This window comes from Bombina bombina, chromosome 4 (genome assembly GCF_027579735.1).
Source record: "Bombina bombina isolate aBomBom1 chromosome 4, aBomBom1.pri, whole genome shotgun sequence".
Lineage (NCBI taxonomy): Eukaryota > Metazoa > Chordata > Amphibia > Anura > Bombinatoridae > Bombina > Bombina bombina.
Genome location: NC_069502.1, coordinates 876,700,010 through 876,723,449, shown reverse-complemented (window position 1 = coordinate 876,723,449; position 23,440 = coordinate 876,700,010). Strand labels below are relative to the sequence as shown.

At 38.4% G+C, this 23,440-nt stretch overlaps 1 protein-coding gene across 1 annotated transcript in view; it reads right to left on the bottom strand.

Moving 5' to 3' along the window:
- The window catches only part of LOC128657398 (zinc finger protein OZF-like), a 225,090-nt gene that overhangs the window by 47,329 nt on the left and 154,321 nt on the right, over nucleotides 1–23,440 (bottom strand). The gene's annotated exons all lie outside the window — the stretch shown is intronic.

The following is a 23,440-nucleotide window of genomic DNA, read 5'->3' as shown; positions in this document are numbered from 1 at the left end:
CACTCTTTTTTGATGTAATTAACAAAAAGTGCCTGATATTATTACACTGTTTATGGCAGCATTTTACCTTATACAGAAACTAAACGATTTAAAGGAATTGTGTCCCTAATCCATAAGAGTGCGCTAATAGTGTAAATATCCTATATTTAGGATTTTTAGTGAAAACAATTATGTGTAATAAATAGTGTAAATTTCCTATGTAAAGAGTTTCTAGTGAAAATATTTGTGTAAATGCTAAGTAGCTGACTTCTTAATTAGAATATGTAAAAAACTGTAAACAACAATAATAAATGACTTTAGATAGTGACATTAAATCAACATAAAATTTATTTAAAAAAATATTGCTAAAAAGTTATCCTCCTGCTTGGTAATTACCAATAGATGTCAAAATTTCTCTGGGACGTCTCCCAGATGTAATGTGAATATTCAAATGAACATATAGAGACCCTATATGTGCAAAAAACTGCTGCATAAAGAAATTATTAAACACAGGATCAAATTAAAAAAAAGGTCCATTTAAAATCTCAAGAAAGGACTCCAAATGTATATTCGTATTTTATATTGAGGATTGATAAGCTCAAAGCAGATTTTTATAATGTGCTTCTTATAATTTACTGAGTACCGCTCTTAGTGCTATGCATGCGGCAAGAGAAGCAAAGAAGTAACTCTGTATGCCCAAAGGCAAGGCTAAGATCTAGCTGTTGCAAACACTCTTGCTTGGAGCTTTTTCAGTGTGTGATCCAAACCAGTTAAGCAATCATATACCGCTCTTAGTGCTGTGCACGCGGTAAATCAAACCACTTATTATAACCTTCAAAGAGGTAAGGATTATTCTACGTTCACCTTTCCAATCTGGAGTGTCCCAGTTCGTATCAGTTTAGTTTTACTTACAGTTCTTACTGTTGTGGGAGACCGCACTGCTCTGGCCGCTTACTGCTTCTCCATGCTGTTCTCTCACTCCGTTGTCTGTCCTCGGCGTCTGACAACTGAGTGAGAGAACAGCATGGAGAAGCAGTAAGCGGCCAGAGCAGTTACACTATTTATTACACATAATTGTTTTCACTAAAAATCCTAAATATAGGATATTTACACTATTAGCGCACTCTTATGGATTAGGGACACAATTCCTTTAAATCGTTTAGTTTCTGTATAAGGTAAAATGCTGCCATAAACAGTGTAATAATATCAGGCACTTTTTGTTAATTCTTTCACTAAATACACTAATAAATAAACATTAAAATAGTATTCCAAAAGACACAACCTTTATATGGTTTAAACTCTTTTTTCACCCTTGGTTGCATTTACACGATAAGTTTTATCAATTTTTTCTTTACACCTGTAAACATTGGTTATTTGGACCCAGTAATAAATTGAGAATCTGCACGATTTAGTAACAATTTGGAAAATTCTATATTCCTTATAAATCAAACTATATCCCTTAAGTGTACCACGCCCCTATATCCACACAAATTCCTCTGAAATTCACATATATATAAGTTGGAAGGAGCTTATATTTATAGGGAGTTTGGGATTTGACAGTTCCAGCGCTCTATTCACTCTAAACTAAACAATTCCATGATTTAAGCCATAACGCTCTTCTAACTAGAATAGAAGAGCATAGACATAGATTTAACATCAATCTTGATGATACCAGAAATAGTATTACAGATAAAATGTTTAGCATGTTGAAGCAACCTAACAATGCTAAAAGAACAGAATCTGTTTCCTGATTTGCTAGGCTATGCAACCAAAAAGTTGATGCAGCCGCAACATCAGCCATAGAAATGGCAGGCCCGAGAATATAAGTAAAAGAAGTCTCCAGCAGTGAGCAAAGTGACTTTTTATTTTTAAACACAGGTCAAATACAGCAACGTTTCGGGCTAACAATAAGCCCTTTCAAAAAGGTCATTTGAGTGACACTATTGGATATAGATATTTGGCATTATCTATCTATATACTGAGTACCCATTAGTTTTTAATTTCTGACTTATTGTAATATGGGTATCCTTTGTTGAAGGATTCCCATATATATCAATTTTTAAATCTATATATAGTCCATTCGGTTGATTGTGTTTCTATATATATAGTAATTAAGAGATTCTGATATGAGTATTGTGATTAATTTAAAATTTTAATAAATTTGAATATCTCTAATATATTTATCTCACTAGTATATTCACATTGAATTTAGTTGTCACAAATATTATTCAATTCTAATTTTTTACTTTTTATTTCTATTTTTATAGGATCACTTGGCACTTTATTTATGAAGTTGGTTATTGAATTTTTGCAATATATACAATGTAAAATATTTTGTAACACATTTGTATTTTTGTAACTGCAAGAAAATGTATTTTGACATGCAATATTCAAGTCCACCACTGGAGGGCGATATATGTGCAATTTTTTTCACAATTGTTTGGCGCCAATATGGCTATTTAAATGATGTTTTGTTCAATTTATGTCAGGCTTGTGAAAGGGCTTATTGTTAGCCCGAAACGTTGCTGTATTTGACCTGTGTTTAAAAATAAAAAGTCACTTTGCTCACTGCTGGAGACTATCTTCTTTTACTTGAATTGTCTGGGCTTGGTCAGCCCTCTCCGTGCACTAGTGAGTAGTGGGTGCTGTATCCATTCCTATTTATTTGAAGTATAGGCCCGAGAATATAGCCAGAATGTAAATAAGCTTTCCTTAGATAGGATTCAATCTTCCTATCTAAAGGATCCTTAAGATAAGTACTATCTTCCATAGGAATAGTAGTATGCTTGGCAAGAGTAGAAATAGCCCCATCAACCTTAGGGACTTTTCCCCAAAATTCCAAATTAGCCACTGGTAAAGGATATAACTGCTTAAACCTAGAAGAGGGATTAAAAGAAGCACAAGGCTTAGACCATTCTTTAGCAATCACATCAGAAACTGCATTTGGAACAGGAAAAACCTCAGGAGTAATAGCAGGAGGTTTAAAAACAGAATTTAAATGCTTACTGGTTTTGTTATCAAGAAGATCCGACTCCTCAATACCTAAAGTAGCTAATACTTCTTTCAACAAAGACCAAATATATTCAATCTTAAAAATATAAGAAGATTTATCAACTTCAATGTCTGTAGTAGGATTTTCTGAACCAGAGAGATCCTCTTTAGGAGAAGGATATATCAGTATGTTGTCGGTCATCACAAATTTCATCAGCTTTATGAGAAATTTTAAAAGACCTTTTACGTTTATTAGAAGGTGGAATAGCAGACATAGCCTTCTGTATTGCATCAGCAATATCATTTTTCATATCAACAGGGATATCGTGTACATTAGATGTTGAGGGAACAACAGATGCTGTACTAGTACTAATAGAAGCATTATCGGCATGCAAAAGCTTATCATGACAACTGTTACATAGTATAACTGGAGATATAATCTCAGCTAGCTCACAACAGATACACTTGGCTTTGGAAGAACTGTGTTCAGGCAGCATGGTTCCTACAGTAGCTTCTGAGACAGGATCAGACTGTGACATCTTGCAAAATGTAAAAGAAAAAATAAAATTTAAACAAAATATCCAATTTCCTCTTATAGCAGTTTCAGGAATGGGAAAAAAATGCATATGTTAAATAAGCAGAAAAGCAAACAGCATAGCCCTCTAGAATATAAAGAGAGCAAGGAGCATAAAGGAAGTGTGGTAATATAATAAAAAGTATGACACATGACGCAAAGTGAAAAAAAAACTCCTGCACCAATCAACATCCGGAAATTACGCAACTCGCGTCATAACAAGCGTCATGTGTCATAACAAGCGCGACCAAACAACCCAACGTCAAAAACGCAGGAAATGACGAAAACTTTATATTAATACATAAAGCGCCAAACATAGAGAGTGTCTTAATGATACATACTTACCGAAGACACCCATCCACATATCGCAGACAGCCAAACCAGTACTGAAAACTATCAGCAGAAGTAATAGTATAAGAGTATATTGTCGATCTGAAAAGGGAGGTAGGAGATAAATCCCTACGATCGATAATAGAGAGCCCTTGAAAAGATTTCCCATGAGTGAAACCATAAAAATCAACAGGCAATACTTTCTTCATATCCCTCTGACAAACAGTGTACTCTGAGAGGAATTGGGCTTCAGAATGCTTAGAAGCGCTTATCAAAGAAGAATCATAAAAATCAAGTACAAACTTACTTCACCACCTCCATAGGAGGCAAAGTTTGTAAAACTAAAGTATGTGTGTAGTGGAAGGTGTATTTATAGGCATTTTGAGGTTTGGGAGACTTTGCCCCCTCCTGGTAGGAATGTATATCCCATACGTCACTAGTTAAGGGATTCTTGCCACTATGAAAGAAATGTATTAATCAGGTAAGTTCTTACATAAATTATGATATATATATATATATATATATATATATATATATATATATATATATATATATATATATATATATACTTAAAACGTAAAAATGGAGAACAATTACCACAATAAGTAATTGTTAAAGAAGGACCAAGGCTGCACACATGATGTACTGCACTTTATTACAAAAAAAGGGAACATATAGGGAGCAGAAGTGGAAGTCAGTCCCCCACCAAAGAGCATAAGACACAAACACACAAAAAGAAAACATACAATCATTAAAATTCCAGCACAATACTATAAGACTGCAGATATACCTAATCAAAACAACTAACTGCATGTAGATATGCTGTCAAGAGCTTAAAAGGTCATAAGCTGGCCGCCTAAAGCTAAAGACAACATTGTAAAGACTAAGCATGCGTTGAAAGTAATATTTGGGCCCCAAAAGTATAGTTGTAGATGTGACAGTCCAGGAAATATCGTTAGTTAAACGAGACTGGGTACTTAAGTGTCATATGACACGCTCCAGTTTGTGATTCAGCTCCTCAGTTGCAAGGGTAGATGTAACTGTCTTGTATCTCAGTATATAAACAAGGTGGCTCCAAAGTAAATCACAGTTTATACGGTGGTTAGTTGAAAATGGTATATAGTTGAATGTGCATAAATACAGAGGCTAAATGGGGCGCAAGACTAGTACACCTCAGATGACATTGTCCGCGATGTGGATAGAAACATCAAATACCTCTTCCTTCATGCGGGTTGGATCAGGGGCCTCGTCAGATGTGAAGATCATGTGTTATCGCTATTTGTAGTTTCCATTTGATGATTAAAAACGCACCATATTCCTTTCAACGCATGCTTAGTCTTTACAATGTTGTCTTTAGCCGGCCGGCTTATGACCTTTTAAGCTCTTGACAGCATATCTACATGCAGTTAGTTGTTTTGATTAGGTATATCTACAGTCTTATAGTATTGTGCTGGACTTTTAATGATTGTATGTTTTCTTTTTATGTGTTTGTGTCTTATGCTCTTTGGTGGGGGACTGACTTCCACTTCTGCTCCCTATATGTTCCCTTTTTTTGTAATAAAGCGCAGTACATCACGTGTGCAGCCTTGGTCCTTCTTTAACAATTACTTGTTGTGGTAATTGTTCTCCCTTTTCACGTTTTAAGTATCTATTTTGGGACTGCTAGCACCTTTGATAGCGCATTAGAGGTTTACAGGTGCACCACTTTTTTACTATTTTTTCTTTACTATTCCCTTTAGGCAGTTAGTAATGTTACACTGCTTCATGTAAGAGTGCACTGTTTTTCTAATTACAAATATATACCTTTTGAACCCCCCCCATTGTCAGAACCAGGTGATATAATGGCTTTAAAATTCTCTGATGATAGGTGGGAAACTGGTATAAATGAAACGTTTAGGGGTGGAGCCTAACTGAGCTCAGAGATGGATGCTTGATCTCTGAGCTCCCTGCTGCAGATAGATAAAAAAAATCATAAGGGTCTTAATCCCTCATTAACCACTAATGAACAAAGGCTGAACACAGGAGGACAGATCGGAGTTCCTATTAATCCTTTTAGTGCTATGCACTATCCCACCTGGGGGCTAAGCTGTTTAAAAGGTGGGTTTTTTTTTCAAGTCACCACACAAAACGGGAAGCCCAGGCGATGCCTGTCACTATATAGGCACGATCACCGGGATAGGAGCGGGTGGGAGCCCCAGATCTCCCTCAAGGTGGGAGAGTGCTAGCGACGGCCTCTGTCGTTAGCACTCAAAGGGTTAAGGAGCGGAGCTCCTGAACGCACAGATGATCTAAAAGGGCGTCAAGAAGACCAAGATCAGATTCAAGGTGCACCGAAGCCTCACACAGCAACAGGCAATCAAAAAGAAGACCGGACCGACTTAGCAACAAGGGAGAACATAAAGCTGGTTGATCCTTGCAAAAGTAACAGAACGGGGCTTCCAATCGAACGGAGACACAGAAAAGGCCCAAAAAGATTGCGGCCAGATATCCAGACCACCGGAGCCTCAAACACCAGCCGAGAGCTAATAAAAAGACTGGGTTGCCAGAGCAGCAGGATAGTAATCTTCTAAAGCAGTGGACACAGAAGCAGAGAATGGCATAGATCGGCCCGAAATAAAAAATAGGCCCACATTGGTAGAATCACAAAGTAGGCCGCAGCATCAAACACGCATTGCGTAATAATACACATTAGGACATATAATGCAGTAACAGGTCTGAGGACACTAAACAGTCAGAGCAGAAGCAGATATACACCATGGGCAATCTTTAATTGACCCTAAACTGCTACACATGCATATAGATGGGGAAATGCTTCTGGGATAATACAATACTATAGCTATGCAGCAAAAGAATGGTCCCAGTGTCATGCTAATATATGGAAATAGGCTCTTTACAAATGCAGCTTTATGGAATGATAAAGGGATAAATACGTTTAGGACAAAAAGTGTCCTGAGATAAAGGACACTATAGAGATTCAGCCCTAGTCAATAAAGGGAGTATAGAGTGAGGTGAACACACTTTTATGAATTCCTTATACTGAAGAGGTGAATTTCTGAACTAAGGATAATTAGTCCAATCAAACACAGTAACCTATTCGCCCATAGACATCACAAAGATATAACAGATTTTATTTGTTACTATGTCAGCTAGAAGAAATAATAAAGGGCACAAATCTAACAAGATCTCAACATTGAGCACATTTTATAAACCAGCTAAACATAACAAAACCTCAGAGTTATCAGAAATGGAGGCTGAAGAGGCTCTAAGTCAAAATCACTACTGCATACACAGGAAGAACTTATTCCGGTAACAAAAGCAGATCTACGGGAGCTTGTCTCTAAACAAGACATAGCTTACAACTTTCAGAGATTATGGGAAAAGATGGACTCAATGCACACAGCTGTAACCTCAAGCCTTACAGAGATAAGGTCAGATATAGCTGACTTGGGCAGAAGGTTGGAATTGTTAGAAGAACATAAAGACGCTATTACAGAGGAACTAACCACAGTCTCTCAGAATCTCACATTACAACAACAGTCTCTATTGGATATTCAAGATAAAGTAGATGACCTTAAAAATAGGAGTCGACGGAATAACATCAGGCTTAAGGAAGTTCCTGAAAACGTCACTAACACTGACCTTAAATCATACCTACAACAACTCTTGTAGGTATGAGCACATCGCGGGAGTCAAGGAAGATTCAGAATATGAGATGGAGAGAGCTCATAGAGCCTTAAAGGCAACACCTAAAGGGGATTCACCTCCCAGAGATGTCAATTAAATTTGTATTTTTTCAAGATAAAGAAAAAAATCCTACAGGCCTCAAAGAATAATCCTACCTTCAAGTTTCAAGGAACTGTAATACAATTTTACCAAGACCTTAGTATTAAGACGCTACAAAGGAGAGGATCCCTGCACCCTTTGACCACACTCCTACAAAAACATCAAATTAAATACAAATGGGGGTTTCCCTTTGCCCTCCTTATACTGAAAGACAACAGGAGCATAACTCTAAAGGAAAAGGAAGAAGTATGCAAGATGCTGGGTCTTGACTCTCCACCTATACCTAACGAGGACTCATCTATACCAAAATCTAACACTTCAAATCCAACCAAATGGGAGAGAGTAAAATCGAAAGACACTTCAGAAATGATAAAATTTGGGAACTTGACACTTCTTCTTGAAGGGGCGAAGAGACTCCTAAATTCATCATAATATCCGACATCTAGTCCATATCTAAATATGTTCTTCACTTGGTCTGTTTACAAGCAGATCCGAATGTCAAGTTACTTTATTGATTCTACAAGAACTGTGTTCTTTAACGGAATTGTAGTTTACTAAGTTTTAGTTAGTTGGTTAAAAGATTTTATTTTATATGTTACTGATTTAAAAAGTTTATTCAAATTATTCCATAAAAGTGCAGCTCTTGCTTCCAGGAAGTGGATGCAAGCAGATGTCATGCAGGTTTGCCCCTTAAATGGGGATTTTAGTTATCTATTGATGTTATGTTTGTTATTAATGGTTTGGTTCTTTTATTATAATTTTTCTAGAGATGCTGAAAAAAGTACCTATTTTCCTAAATATTCAACATACCAAGCTATTAATGGAGGATTTCTTGACCCTACCAAGGTTAGTAACACCCACTAAGCCATCACACAATCCTATATTAATACTCTACTATCCTAAAATGACCTCATGACCTCTCAAATACATCTTATCACACACAATGTGAGAGGTCTGAATACGGACGTTAAACATTGCACAGCCATTAACCAATACCAGAATCTGGGAGCCAACATTATCTTTCTGCAGGAGACTCAATTCACCAAAACAGTAATACCTAAATACTGGTCTAGGAATTACACTCAGCACTATCATGCAACCAGAGATTGAGTGTTTCAATTTTAATCCACTCTACACTAGCATTCAAACATGAATCCACAATAGCAGATGAAGAGGGGAGATATTTGATAGTTAAAGGTCGAATTTCAGAGTCAGATATCATACTTTGCAACATCTATCCCCAAATGATAATCAACATGTATTTTTCCGTAATATTTGTGACTTACTAATTGGTCTCAATATTTAAATCATACTAGCGGGGGACTTTAAAGGGACACTGAACCCAATTTTTTTATTTCGTGATTCAGATAGAACATGCAATTTTAAGTAACTTTCTAATTTACTATTATAATTTTTTTTTCTTTCTCTTGCTATCTTTATTTGAAAAATATGACATCTAAGCTATTTTTTGGTTCAGACCTTGGACAGCACTTGTATATTGGTCGGTGAATTTATCCACCAATCAGCAAGAACAACTCAGGTTGTTCACCAAAAATGGGCCGGCATCTAAACTTACATTCTTGCATTTCAAATAAAGATACCAAGAGAATAAAGAAAATTTGATAACAGGAGTACATTAGAAAGTTGCTTAAAATTGCATGCACTATCTGACTCACAAAAGAAAAAATGTGGGTTTAGTGTTCCTTTAATATTACGATGAGAAAAAAAAAAAATCAGACTCCCCAGTTAAACTTAGCCACAAGCCCAGAGGCACAACAGAGTAGTTAATAGTATACAAGAATACCTTGCCCCCCATACGCGTATTGACACATGGTTTATACTTTATGGGAATACCACTGACACAACCTATTATTCATTGGCTCATAAAAACTATACCAGACTAGATTATATTTACATAAGCCAGATATTACAATTGTTAATTAGATCCTCAATAATTCATACTTGTGTATGGTCAGACCACTCCATACTGGATATACATCTAGGCGGAGTAATAGATAACAAGAGGACCAAATAATGGCATTCCAGATAAAACATCATAAAACACACTTAGCACAACTACATAGGGAGATAGAAAAATTGGAATCCCAACATAGACTCACCCAAAAGACCAGTGTATTAGTTTCCTTGGAAACTAAACAACGTTCGCTAGTGGCTTTATTGAAAAACTAAAAACGCAATATTATATCTTTGCAAATTAATCTGGATAAATTCCTAGCACACAAACTAAGAGAACGTTGTAAAGCATCTAGCTTCCCCTCAATTTTACTTCTAAATGGCAATTTAACCACTCACCCACAACAAATTGTAGATGCGTTTGCAGACTTTTATGGGACATTATATGACGGTAAAAAGGTTACACCATCCCTAAATCTGTCTTCAGACAATGAGGGGTAGTTATCAAGCCGTCTACTTTACCTGCCTTCGCCGGTTCAATATGCCCGCCTAAGCTCGCCTACCATCGCCGCCGCGGACCTGCAAAATTTTGCCTAAGTTATCAAAAAAGCTGTCAAAAAGCCGCGCACCAAGTACGGGGCGATGAGCAGCGGACTGTGAGAGTTATCACTCATCCGATCTCGCTGCTCTTCGGCTTTTTGACAGCTTTCTTGCTAGCCTGTCACTAAGTACCCACACTAAACTACACTGTTCTACCCCCTATACCGGCGCCCCCGGAGCCCCCCGCAACTCAATAAAGTTATTAACCCCTAAACCGCCGCTCCTAGACCCCGCTGCAACTCTTATAAATGTATTAACCCCTAAACCGCCGCTCCTGGACACCGACGCCACCTACATTATACCTAGTAACCCCTATCCTGCCCCCCCTATACCGCCGCCCTCTATAATAAAGTTATTAACCCCTATCCTGCTGATCCCGGACCTCGCTGCAACTAAATAGTTTAACCCCTAAACTGCCGCTCCCGGACACCGCCGCAACCTATATTAAACTTATTAACCCCTATCCTGCCCCCCTACACCGTCGCCACCTATAATAAAATTATTAACCCCTATCCTGCCCCCCACTACACCGCCGCCACTGTAATAAAATTATTAACCCCTAAACATAAGTCTAACACTAACCCTAACACCCCCCTAACTTAAATATTAATTAAATAAATCTAAATAATATTTCTCTTATTAACTAAATTAATCCTATTTAAAACTAAATACTTACCTTTAAAATAAACCCTAATATAGCTACAATATAAATAATAATTATATTGTAGCTATCTTAGGATTTATTTTTATTTTACAGGCATCTTTCAATTTATTTTAACTAGGTACAATAGCTATTAAATAGTTATTTACTATTTAATAGCTACCTAGTTAAAATAAACCTGTAAAATAAAATCCTAACCTAAGTTACAATTACACCTAACACTACACTATACTTTAATAAATTATTTCTATTTAAAACTAAATACTTACCTGTAAAATAAACCCTAAGATAGCTACAATATAATTAATAATTACATTGTAGCTATTTTAGGATTTATATTTATTTTACAGGTAACTTTGTATTTATTTTAGCTAGTTAGAATAGTTATTAAATAGTTATTAACTATTTAATAACTACCTAGCTAAAAGAAATACAAAATTACCTGTAAAATAAATCCTAACCTAAGTTACAATTAAACCTAACACTACACTATCATTAAATTAATTAAATAAATTACCTACAAATAACTACAATTAAATAAACTAACTAAAGTACAAAAAATTAAAAAAAATAAATTACAAACATTTAAAAAATATTACAACAATTTTAAGCTACTTTCACTTAATCTAAGCCCCCTAATAAAATAACAAAGCCCCCCCCCCAAAAAAAAAATTCCCTACCCTATTCTAATTTAAAAAGTTCAAAGCTCTTTTACCTTACCAGCCCTTAAAAGGGTCTTTTGCGGGGCATGCCCCAAAGAATTCTGCTCTTTTGCCTGTAAAAGAAAAATACAACCCCCCACCAACATTAAAACCCACCACCCACATACCCCTAATCTAACCCAAACCCCCCTTAAAAAAACCTAACACTACCCCCCTGAAGATCATCCTACCTTGAGTCGTCTTCAGCCAGCCGACCATTGATGGAACCGAAGAGGAGATCCGGAGCGGCAGAAGTCATCATCCAAGGGGCGCTGAAGAAATCTTCCATCCGATGAAGTCATCATCCAGGCGGCGCTGAAGAAGTCTTCCATCCGGGCGATGTCATCTTCCAAGCGGCGTCTTCAATCTTCATCCATCCGGAGCGGAGACATCTTCAGACGAGCCGACGCAGAGCCATCCTCTTCTTCCCGACGACTACCGACGAATGGATATTCCTTTAAGGGACGACATCCAAGATGGCGTCCCTTCAATTCCGATTGGCTGATAGGATTCTATCAGCCAATCGGAATTAAGGTAGGAAAAATCTGATTGGCTGATTGAATCAGCCAATCAGATTGAAGTTCAATCCGATTGGCTGATCCAATCAGCCAATCAGATTGAGCTCGCATTCTATTGGCTGATCGGAACAGCCAATAGAATGCGAGCTCAATCAGATTGGCTGATTGGATCAGCCAATCGGATTGAACTTCAATCTGATTGGCTGATTCAATAAGCCAATCAGATTTTTCCTACCTTAATTCCGATTGGCTGATAGAATCCTATCAGCCAATCGGAATTGAAGGGACGCCATCTTGGATGACGTCCCTTAAAGGAATATCCATTCGTCGGTAGTCGTCGGGAAGAAGAGGATGGCTCCACGTCGGCTTGTCTGAAGATGGCTCCGCTCCGGATGGATGAAGATTGAAGACGCCGCTTGGAAGATGACATCGCCCGGATGGAAGACTTCTGCAGCGCCGCTTGGATGATGACTTCATCGGATGGAAGATTTCTTCAGCGCCCCTTGGATGATGACTTCTGCCGCTCCGGATCTCCTCTTCGGTTCCATCGATGGTCGGCTGGCTGAAGAAGACTCAAGGTAGGATGATCTTCAGGGGGTAGTGTTAGGTTTTTTTAAGGGGGGGTTGGGTTAGATTAGGGGTATGTGGGTTGTGGGTTTTAATGTTGGGGGGGGTTGTATTTTTCTTTTACAGGCAAAAGAGCAGAATTCTTTGGGGCATGCCCCGCAAAAGGGCCTTTTAAGGGCTGGTAAGGTAAAAGAGCTTTGAACTTTTTAATTTAGAATAGGGTAAGGAATTTTTTTATTTTGGGGGGCTTTGTTATTTTATTAGGGGGCTTAGTAGGTGTAAGTAGTTTAAAATTGTAATATTTTTTAAATGTTTGTAACTTATTTTTTTTAATTTTTTGTACTTTAGTTAGTTTATTTAATTGTAGTTATTTGTAGGTAATTTATTTAATTAATTTAATGATAGTGTAGTGTTAGGTTTAATTGTAACTTAGGTTAGGATTTATTTCACAGGTAATTTTGTATTTCTTTTAGCTAGGTAGTTATTAAATAGTTAATAACTATTTAATAACTATTCTAACTAGCTAAAATAAATACAAAGTTACCTGTAAAATAAATATAAATCCTAAAATAGCTACAATGTAATTATTAACCCCTTAATGACCACAATGTACCCTGTATGTCACTGGTCGTTAAGGGTTTTTTCAGGACATAATAGCACAAGTCTAGCAAAAAGACGCTATTAATTCCCTCCCTCCAGCAGGCTTTGTGGAATAGAGCAGTCTCAACTCTGGTGGCAAGACCGCGCTATAAAACAATCAAGTCCCAAAAAAAGGCCAGCGACATACAGGGTACGTCGCTGGTCCTTAAGGGGTTAATTATATTGTAGCTATCTTAGGGTTTATTTTACAGGTAAGTATTTAGTTTTAAATAGAAATAATTTATTAAATTTAAATTTATTAAAGTATAGTGTAGCTATTAAATAGTTAATAAATATTTAATAGCTATTGTACTTAGTTAAAATAAATTGAAAGTTACCTGTAAAATAAATATAAATCCTAAGATAGCTACAATATAATTATTATTTATATTGTAGCTATATTAGGGTTTATTTTAAAAGTAAGTATTTAGTTTTAAATAGGAATAATTTATTTAATAAGAGAAATATTATTTAGATTTATTTAATTAATATTTAAGTTAGGGGGGGTGTTAGGGTTAGACTTAGGTTTAGGGGTTAATAATTTTATTACAGTGGCGGCAGCGGTGTAGGGGGGGCAGGATAGGAGTTAATAAATGTATTATAGGTGCGACGGTGTAGGGGGGGCAGATTAGGGGTTAATAAGTTTAATATAGGTTGCCGCGGGGTCCGGGAGCGGCGGTTTAGGGGTTAAACTATTTATTTAGTTGCGGCGAGGTCCGGGATCAGCAGGATAGGGGTTAATAACTTTATTATAGAGGGCGGCGGTATAGGGGGGCAGGATAGGGGTTAATAGGTATCATGTAGGTGGCGGCGGGGTCTGGGAGCGGCGGTTTAGGGGTTAACATATTATAGCTTGCAGCAGTTTAGGGGTTAACATATTTATTATACCTTGCCGTGGGCTCCGGGAGCGGCGGTTTAGGGGGTAATAACTTTATTTAGTTGCGGCGGTGTAGAGGGGGCAGATTAGGCGTGTTTAGACTCGGGGCACATGTTAGGGTGTTAGGTGTAGACAGCTCCCATAGGAATCAATGGGATGTCTGGCAGCAGCGAACATGAACTTTCGCTATGGTCAGACTCCCATTGATTCCTATGGGATCCGCCGCCGCTGGGCCGGAAAAGTGCAGAGCGTACCTGCTAGTTTTTTTATAACTAGCAAAAGTAGTCAGATTGTGCGGAACATCTGGAGTGACGTAAGAATCGATCTGTGTCGGACTGAGTCCGGCGGATCGAAGCTTATGTCACAAAATTCTACTTTTGCCGGTATCTAGGGCTTGATAACTTAGGCGAATCAGCCTCGCCACAAATACGCTGCGGAATTCCAGCGTATTTGAGGTTGACGGCTTGATAACTACCCCCCTAAGACTTTTTTAGAAGAAGCAAATTTAAAAATGATATCCAAAAGAAAGGGATGTTTCTAATGCTCCAATTACAAAGGCTGAAGTTCTAACAGTTATAAAAGATCTTAAAATAGGGAAAGCAGCAGGGCCTGATGGCTTTACTAGCGAATATTATAAAACCTTTAAGGATATATTAGTCCCTCAATTAACAGATTTTTGCAACCATGTTTTAGACGGTCAAACTATTCCCCTGAACTGTTACAGGCCAAGATAGTGGTGATCCCCAAAAAAAATGCAGAGTTGTGCTCCAACTATCGCCCCATTTCACTTATAAACCAAGATTTTAAAATCCTAACTAAAATCCTGACCAACAGACTGAAACCCATTCTTCCCTCACTGGTACATCACTACAAAGTGGGTTTTATTAAAGAGATTCATCTTCTATCTCCCTTTTCAGATCGACGATATACTCTCATATTCCATTACCTCAGTACTGGTTTGGCTATCTGCTATATGTGGATGAGTGTCTTTCAGTAAGTATGTTTTCATTACTTAAGACACTCTCAGCTATGGTTTGGCACTTTATGTATTTATATAAAGTTCTAAATATATATATATATTGTACTTATATTTGCCATGATTCAGGTTTCAGTTTATTTCCTTTTGCAGACCGTCAGTTTTATATTTGGGAAATGCATTTTTTAGGATAAAATGTATTCTTACCCGAGGTATAGTCTTTTCTCAATTGACTCTCATCTTAAATTTGCAGGCAGAATTAGGCTCGCGAGGGCGCAAAATGCTAAAGTATATAGCGAAGTTACGTTCAATGACACAAATTCGTCATTTCTGGTGTCTTAGTCGATGCAGAGTCCTTTCACAAGGTTGCGTCTTCAGTGACGCGAGTGTGTCATTTCCAGATGTTAGCGCCAAATTTTTTTTTCCGTTTGTGTTGTGCGTCATTCTTGGCGCCAACTATTTCATTATTTAAAACCCCATTCCTATATGCCTCTTGCCTTTTTTCTCCATCAGAGGGCTATGCTGTTTGCATTTTTTTCCCATTCATGAAACTGCCATATAAGGAAATTGATAATTTTGCTTTATATGTTGTTGTTTTTTCTCTTACATTTGCAAGATGTCTCAATCTGATCCTGTCTCAGAAATGACTGATGGAACCCTGCTGCCTGATAACAGTTCTACCAAAGCTAAGTGCATTTGTTGTAAACTTGTGGAGATTATTTTGCCAGCTGTGATTTGTAATAGTTGTCATGATAAGCTTTTACATGCAGAGAATGCATCTATCTGTAATAGTGCTTTGTCTGTTGTTATTCCTTCAACATCTAATGCACAAGATATACCTGTAAATTTAAAAGATTTTATTGCTGATTCTATTCAGAAGGCTCTATCCCGCCTTTTAATGAACATAAAAAGGTCTTTTAAAACTTCTCATAAAATTGATGAAATTTCAAATGACCGACAACATATGGAATTATCCTCCTCTGATAAGTATCTGATTCAGAAGATCCTTCCTCAGATATTGACACTGACAAATCTACTTATGAGTACATTCATTCTTTGTTAAAAGAAGTGTTGATTACATTGGATATTGAGGAAACTAGTCCTATTGATATTAAAAACTAGTAAACGTTTAAATTCTGTTTATAAACCTCCTGTGGTTACTCCAGAAGTTTTTCCAGTTCCTGATGCTATTTTCTGATATGATTTCTAAGGAATGGAATAGGCCTGGTACATATTTTATTCCTTCTTCAAGGGTTAAAAAATTGTATCATTTGCCAGCAGTTACATTGGAGTTTTGGGAAAAGATCCCCAAAGTTGATGGGGCTCTCTTTATTTTTGCTAAACATACTACTATTCCTATGGAAGATAGTACTTCTTTTAGATCTTTTAGATAGGAAACTTGAAACTTATCTAAGAAAGGCCTATTTATATTCTGGTCATCTTCTCAGGCCTGCAATTTCTTTGGCTGATGTTGCAGCTGCATCAACTTTTTGGTTGGAACATTTAGCGCAACAAGAATTGGATTCTGATTTGTCTAGTATTGTTCGCTTGCTTCAACATGCTAATCATTTTATTTGTGATGCCATTTTTTATATCATCAAAATTGATGTTAAATCGATGTCTTTAGCTATTTTAGCTAGAAGAGCTTTGTGGCTTAAATCTTGGAATGCTGACATGACTTCTAAATCAAGATTGCTATCTCTTTCTTTCCAAGGTAATAAGTTATTTGGTTCTCAGTTAGATTTGATTATTTCAACTGTCACTGGTAGGAAGGGAGTTTTTTTGCCTCAGGATAAAAGACCTAAGGGTAAATCTAAAGCGTCTAACTGCTTTCGTTCCTTTTGACAAATTAAGGAACAGAAACCTAATCCTTCCCCCAATGAATCTGTTTCCATTTGGAAACCCTCTTCAGTTTGGAATAAATCCAAGCCTTTTAAGAAACCAAAGCCAACCCCCAAGTCCGCATGAAGGTGCAGCCCTCATTCCAGCTCAACTAGTAGGGGGCAGATTAAGGTTGTTCAAGGATGTTTGGACAAATTCTGTCCGAAATCAATGATTTCTGAGTATTGTCTCTCAGGTGTATCGAATAGGATTCAGAGTAAGGACTCCTGTGAGAAGATTTTTTCTCTCATGCATACCAGCAAATACGGTAAAGGCTCAGGCTTTCCTGAAGTGTGTTTCAGAACTGGAGCTTTCAGGGGTAATCATGCCGGTTCCATTTCAGGAACAGGGTCTGGGGTTTTATTCAAAACTATTCATTGTCCCCAAGAAAGAAAATTCATTCAGACCAGTTCTGGATCTAAATTTTTTTGAATAGTTATGTAAAAGTACCAACTTTCAAGATGGTGATTATACAGACTTTTTTTTCAGCAAGGGCATTATATGTCCACAATAGACTTACAGGATGCATATCTTCATATTCCGATTAATCCAGATCATTATCAGTTTCTGAGATTCTCTTTTCTAGACAAGCATTACCAATTTGTCGCTCTTCCTTTTGGCCTGGCGACAGCTCCAAGAATCTTTTCAAAGGTTCTCGGTGCCCTACTCTCTGTAATCAGAGAGTGGGGTATTACAGTGTTTCCTTATTTGGACAATATCTTGGTACTAGCTCAGTCTTTACATTCTGCAGAATCTTACACAAATCAACTAGTGTTGTTTCTTCGAAAACATGGTTGGAGGATCAATTTACCAAAAAGTTCTCCGATTCCTCAGACAAGGGTCACCTTTTTAGGTTTCCAGATAGAGACAGAGCCATGGACACTGAATATAACAGACAAGAGACGTTTAAAATTGGTTTCAGCCTGTCGGAACCTTCAGTCTCAGTCATTCCCTTCAGTAGCTATGTGCATGGAAGTTGTACATCTCATGACTGCAGCATCGGACGCAATCCCCTTTGCTCGTTTTCATAGGAGACCTCTACAGCTTTGTATGCTGAACCAATGGTGCAGGGATTATACAAGGATATCACAATTAATATCCTTAAATCCCAATGTTCAACTATCTCTGACTTGGTGGTTAGATCACCATCGTATAGTTCTAGGGGCCTCTTCTGTTCGTCCAACCTGGACTGTGATCACAACAGATGCGAGTCTTTCAGGTTGGGGAGCTGTTTGGGGATCTCTGACAGCACAAGGGGTTTGGAAATCTCAAGAGGCGAGATAACCCATCAATATTTTGGAACTCAGTGCGATTTTCAGGACTCTTCAGATGTGGCCTCTGTTGAAGAGAGAACCGTTCATTTGTTTTTAGACAGACAATATCACAACTGTGGCATATGTCAATCATCAGGGTGGGACTCACAGTCCCCAAGCTATGAAAGAAGTATCTTTTGTTTGTTTGTTTGGGCGGAATCCAGCTCCTGACTAATTTCTGAGGTTCATATCCTAGGTATAGACAATTGGGAGGCGGATTATCTCAGCTGTCAGACTTTACATCCGGGGGAGTGGTCCCTCCATCCAGATGTGTTTTCTCAGGTTGTTCAGATGTGGGGTCTTCCAGAAATAGAGCTGATGGCTTCTCATTTAAACAAGAAACTTCCCAGGTACCTGTCCAGGTCCAGGGATCCTCAGGCGGAAGAAGTGGATGCGTTGACACTTCCTTGGTTTAACGAACCTGCTTACATTTCCCCGCCTCTAGTTCTTCTTCCAAGAGTGATCTCCAAAATCATCATGGAGCAATTGTTTGTGTTGCTGGTGGCTCCAGCATGGCCTCACAGGTTTTGGTATGCGGATCTTGTTCGGATATCCAGTTGTCAACCTTGGCCACTTCCATTAAGGCAGGACCTTCTGTCTCAAGGTCCGTTTTTACATCAGGATCTCAAATCATTATATTTGAAGGTATGGAAATTGAATGACTAGTGCTTAGTCATAGAGGTTTCTCTGACTCAGTAATTAATACTATGTTAGAGGCTTGTAAATCTGTTTCTAGAAAGATTTATTATCGAGTTTGGAAGACTTCTATTTCATAGTGTTCTTCTCATAAATTCTCTTGGCATTCTTTCAGAATTCCTAGAATTTTGCAGTTTCTTCAGGATGGTTTGGATAAGGGTTTGTCTGCAAGTTTCTTGAAGGGAAAAATCTCTGCTCTTTCTGTTTTATTTCACTAAGCTAAGCTAAGCTTCCTGATATTCACTGTTTTGTACAGGCTTTGGTTCGTATCAAGCCTGTCATGAAATCAATCTCTCCTCCTTGGAGTCTTAATTTGGTTTTGAAGGCTTTACAGGCTCCTCCTTTTGAGCCTATGCATTCTTTGGACATTAAACTACTTTCCTGGAAAGTGTTGTTCCTTTTGGCCATCTCTTCTGCTAGAAGAGTTTCTGAATTATCTGCTCTTTCTTGTGAATCTACTTTTCTGTTTTTTCATCAGGATAAGGCGGTTTTGCCGACTTCATTTAAATTCTTACCTAAGGTTGTGAATTCTAACAACATTAATAGAGAAATTGTTGTCCCTTCCTTGTGTCCTAATCCTAAGAATTCTTTGGAGAGATCCTTACATTCTTTGGATATAGTAAGAGCTTTGAAATATTATATTGAAGCTACTAAAGATTTCAGGAAGACTTATAGTCTATTTGTTATCTTTTCTGGTTCTAGGAAACGTCAGAAGGCTTCTGCCGTTTTCCTTGGCTTCGTGGTTAAAGCTTTTGATTTTTCAAGCTTATTTGGAGTCGGGTCAAGCCCCGCCTCAGAGAATTACAGCTCATTCTACGAGATCAGTCTCCACTTCGTGGGCTTTTAAGAATGATGCTTCAATTCATCAGATTTGCAAAGCAGCAACTTGGTCTTCTTTGCATACATTTACTAAATTCTACCATTTTGATGTATTTGCTTCTTCAGAAGCAGTTTTTGGTAGAAAAGTTCTTCAGGCAGCTGTTTCAGTTTGATTCATCTGCTTATGTTTTAAGTTTTTCTTTTCATTTATGAGAATAAACTTATATTTTGTGTTTATTTTTTTCAGCAAAATATGGCTGTTTTTATTTTTATCCCTCCCTCTCTAGTGACTCTTGCATGGAGTTCCACATCTTGGGTATTGCTATCCCATACGTCACTAGCTCATGGACTCTTACCAATTACATGAAAGAAAACATAATTTATGTAAAAACTTACCTGATAAATTAATTTCTTTCATATTGGCAAGAGTCCATGAGGCCCATCCTTTTTATGATGGTTATGATTTTTTTGTATAAAGCACAATTATTTCCAAATTCCTTTGTTGATGCTTTTTACTCCTTTCTTTATCACCCCACTACTTGGCTATTCGTTAAACTGAATTGTGGGTGTGGTGAGGGGTGTATTTATAGGCATTTTGAAGTTTGGGAAACTTTGCCCCTCCTTGTAGGATTGTATATCCCATACGTCACTAGCTCATGGACTCTTGCCAATATGAAAGAACTGAATTTATCAGGTAAGTTCTTACATAAAACATAATTTATGCTTACCTGATAAATTTATTTCTCTTGTAGTGTGTTCAGTCCACGGGTCATCCATTACTTATGGGATATATTCTCCTTCCCAACAGGAAGTTGCAAGAGGATCACCCAAGCAGAGCTGCTATATAGCTCCTCCCCTCACATGTCATATCCAGTCATTCGACCGAAACAAGACGAGAAAGGAGAAACTATAAGGTGCAGTGGTGACTGGGGTTATAATTTTAAAATTTAGAACCTGCCTTAAAAAGACAGGGCGGGCCGTGGACTGAACACACTACAAGAGAAATAAATTTATCAGGTAAGCATAAATTATGTTTTCTCTTGTTAAGTGTGTTCAGTCCACGGGTCATCCAATACTTATGGGATACCAATACCAAAGCTAAGTACACGGATGATGGGAGGGACAAGGCAGGAACATTAAACAGAAGCTGTAGCTGCCTGTAGCACTTTTCTCCCAAAACCAGCCTCCGAAGAAGCGAAAGTGTCAAATTTGTAAAATTTGGAAAAAGTATGAAGTGAAGACCAAGTTGCAGCCTTGCAAATCTGTTCAACAGAGGCCTGATTCTTAAAGGCCCAGGTGGAAGCCACAGCTCTAGTGGAATGAGCTGTAATTCTTTCAGGAGGCTGCTGTCCAGCAGTCTCATAGGCTAAACGTATTATGCTACGAAGCCAAAAAGAGAGAGAGGTAGCCGAAGCCTTTTGACCTCTCCTCTGTCCAGAGTAAACGACAAACAGAGAAGAAGTTTGTCTAAAATATTTAGTTGCCTGTAAGTAGAACTTCAGAGCACGGACCACGTCTAGATTATGCAAAAGACGTTCCTTCTTTGAAGAAGGATTAGGACATAATGATGGAACAACAATCTCTTGATTGATATTCCTGTTAGAAACAACCTTAGGTAAAAACCCAGGTTTAGTACGCAGTACTACCTTGTCTGAATGAAAGATCAGATAAGGAGAATCACAATGTAAGGCAGATAACTCAGAGACTCTTCGAGCCGAGGAAATAGCCATCAAAAACAAAACTTTCCAAGATAAAAGCTTAATATCAATGGAATGAAGGGGTTCAAACGGAACACCCTGAAGAACTTTAAGAACCAAGTTTAAGCTCCACGGAGGAGCAACAGCTTTAAACACAGGCTTAATTCTAGCCCAAGCCTGACAAAAAGCCTGGACGTCTGGATTCTCTGCCAGACGTTTGTGTAAGAGAATAGACAGAGCGGAAATCTGTCCCTTTAGCGAACTAGCGGATAAACCCTTTTCTAAACCCTCTTGTAGAAAAGCCAATATCCTAGGAATCCTAACCTTACTCCATGAGTAACTCTTGGATTCGCACCAATATAAATATTTACGCCATATCTTATGGTAAATTTTTCTGGTCACAGGTTTCCGAGCCTGTATTAATGTATCAATAACCGAATCCGAAAACCCACGCTTTGATAGAATTAAGCGTTCAATTTCCAGGCAGTCAGCCTCAGAGAAATTAGGTTTGGATGGTTGAAAGGACCCTGAATTAGAAGGTCCTGCCTCAGAGGTAGAGACCATGGTGGACAGGACGACATGTCCACTAGGTCTGCATACCAGGTCCTGCGTGGCCACGCAGGCGCTATCAGAATTACTGATGCCCTCTCCTGTTTGATCCTGGCAATCAGTCGAGGTAGCAATGGAAATGGTGGAAACACATAAGCTATGTTGAAAACCCAAGGGGCTGCTAATGCATCTACCAGCACTGCTCCCGGGTCCCTGGACCTGGATCCGTAACAAGGAAGCTTCGCGTTCTGGCAAGATGCCATGAGATCCAGATCCGGTTTGCCCCAACGACGAATCAGTTGAGCAAATACCTCCGGGTGAAGTTCCCACTCTCCCGGATGAAAAGTCTGGCGACTTAGAAAGTCCGCCTCCCAGTTCTCCACGCCTGGGATGTAAATCGCTGACAGGTGGCAAGAGTGAGACTCTGCCCAGCGAATTATCTTCGAGACTTCCAACATCGCTAGGGAACTCCTGGTTCCCCCTTGATGATTGATGTAAGCCACAGTCGTGATATTGTCCGACTGAAATCTGATGAACCTCAGTTTTGCTAACTGAGGCCAAGCTAGAAGAGCATTGAATATTGCTCTTAATTCTAGAATGTTTATTGGAAGGAGTTTCTCCTCCTGAGTCCACGATCCCTGAGCTTTCAGGGAGTTCCAGACTGCGCCCCAGCCTAGAAGGCTGGCGTCTGTTGTTACAATCGTCCAATCTGGCCTGCGAAAGGTCATCCCCTTGGACAGATGTGGCCGAGAGAGCCACCATAGAAGAGAATCTCTGGTCTCTTGATCCAGACTTAGTAGGGGGGACAAATCTGAGTAATCCCCGTTCCACTGACTTAGCATGCACAATTGCAGCGGTCTGAGATGCAGGCGCGCAAATGGTACTATGTCCATTGCCGCTACCATTAAGCCGATTACTTCCATGCACTGAGCTACTGACGGGTGTGGAATGGAATGAAGGACACGGCAAGCATTTAGAAGTTTTGATAACCTGACCTCTGTCAGGTAAATTTTCATCTCTACAGAATCTATAAGAGTCCCTAGAAAGGGAACTCTTGTAAGTGGTAATAGAGAACTCTTTTCCACGTTCACCTTCCACCCATGCGACCTCAGAAATGCCAGAACTATCTCTGTATGAGACTTGGCAGTTTGAAAACTTGACGCTTGTATCAGAATGTCGTCTAGGTACGGAGTCACCGCTATGCCTCGCGGTCTTAGTACCGCCAGAAGTGAGCCCAGAACTTATGTAAAGATTCTTGGAGCCGTAGCTAATCCGAAGGGAAGAGCTACAAACTGGTAATGCCTGTCTAGGAAAGCAAATCTTAGGTACCGATAATGATCCTTGTGAATCGGTATGTGAAGGTAGGCATCCTTTA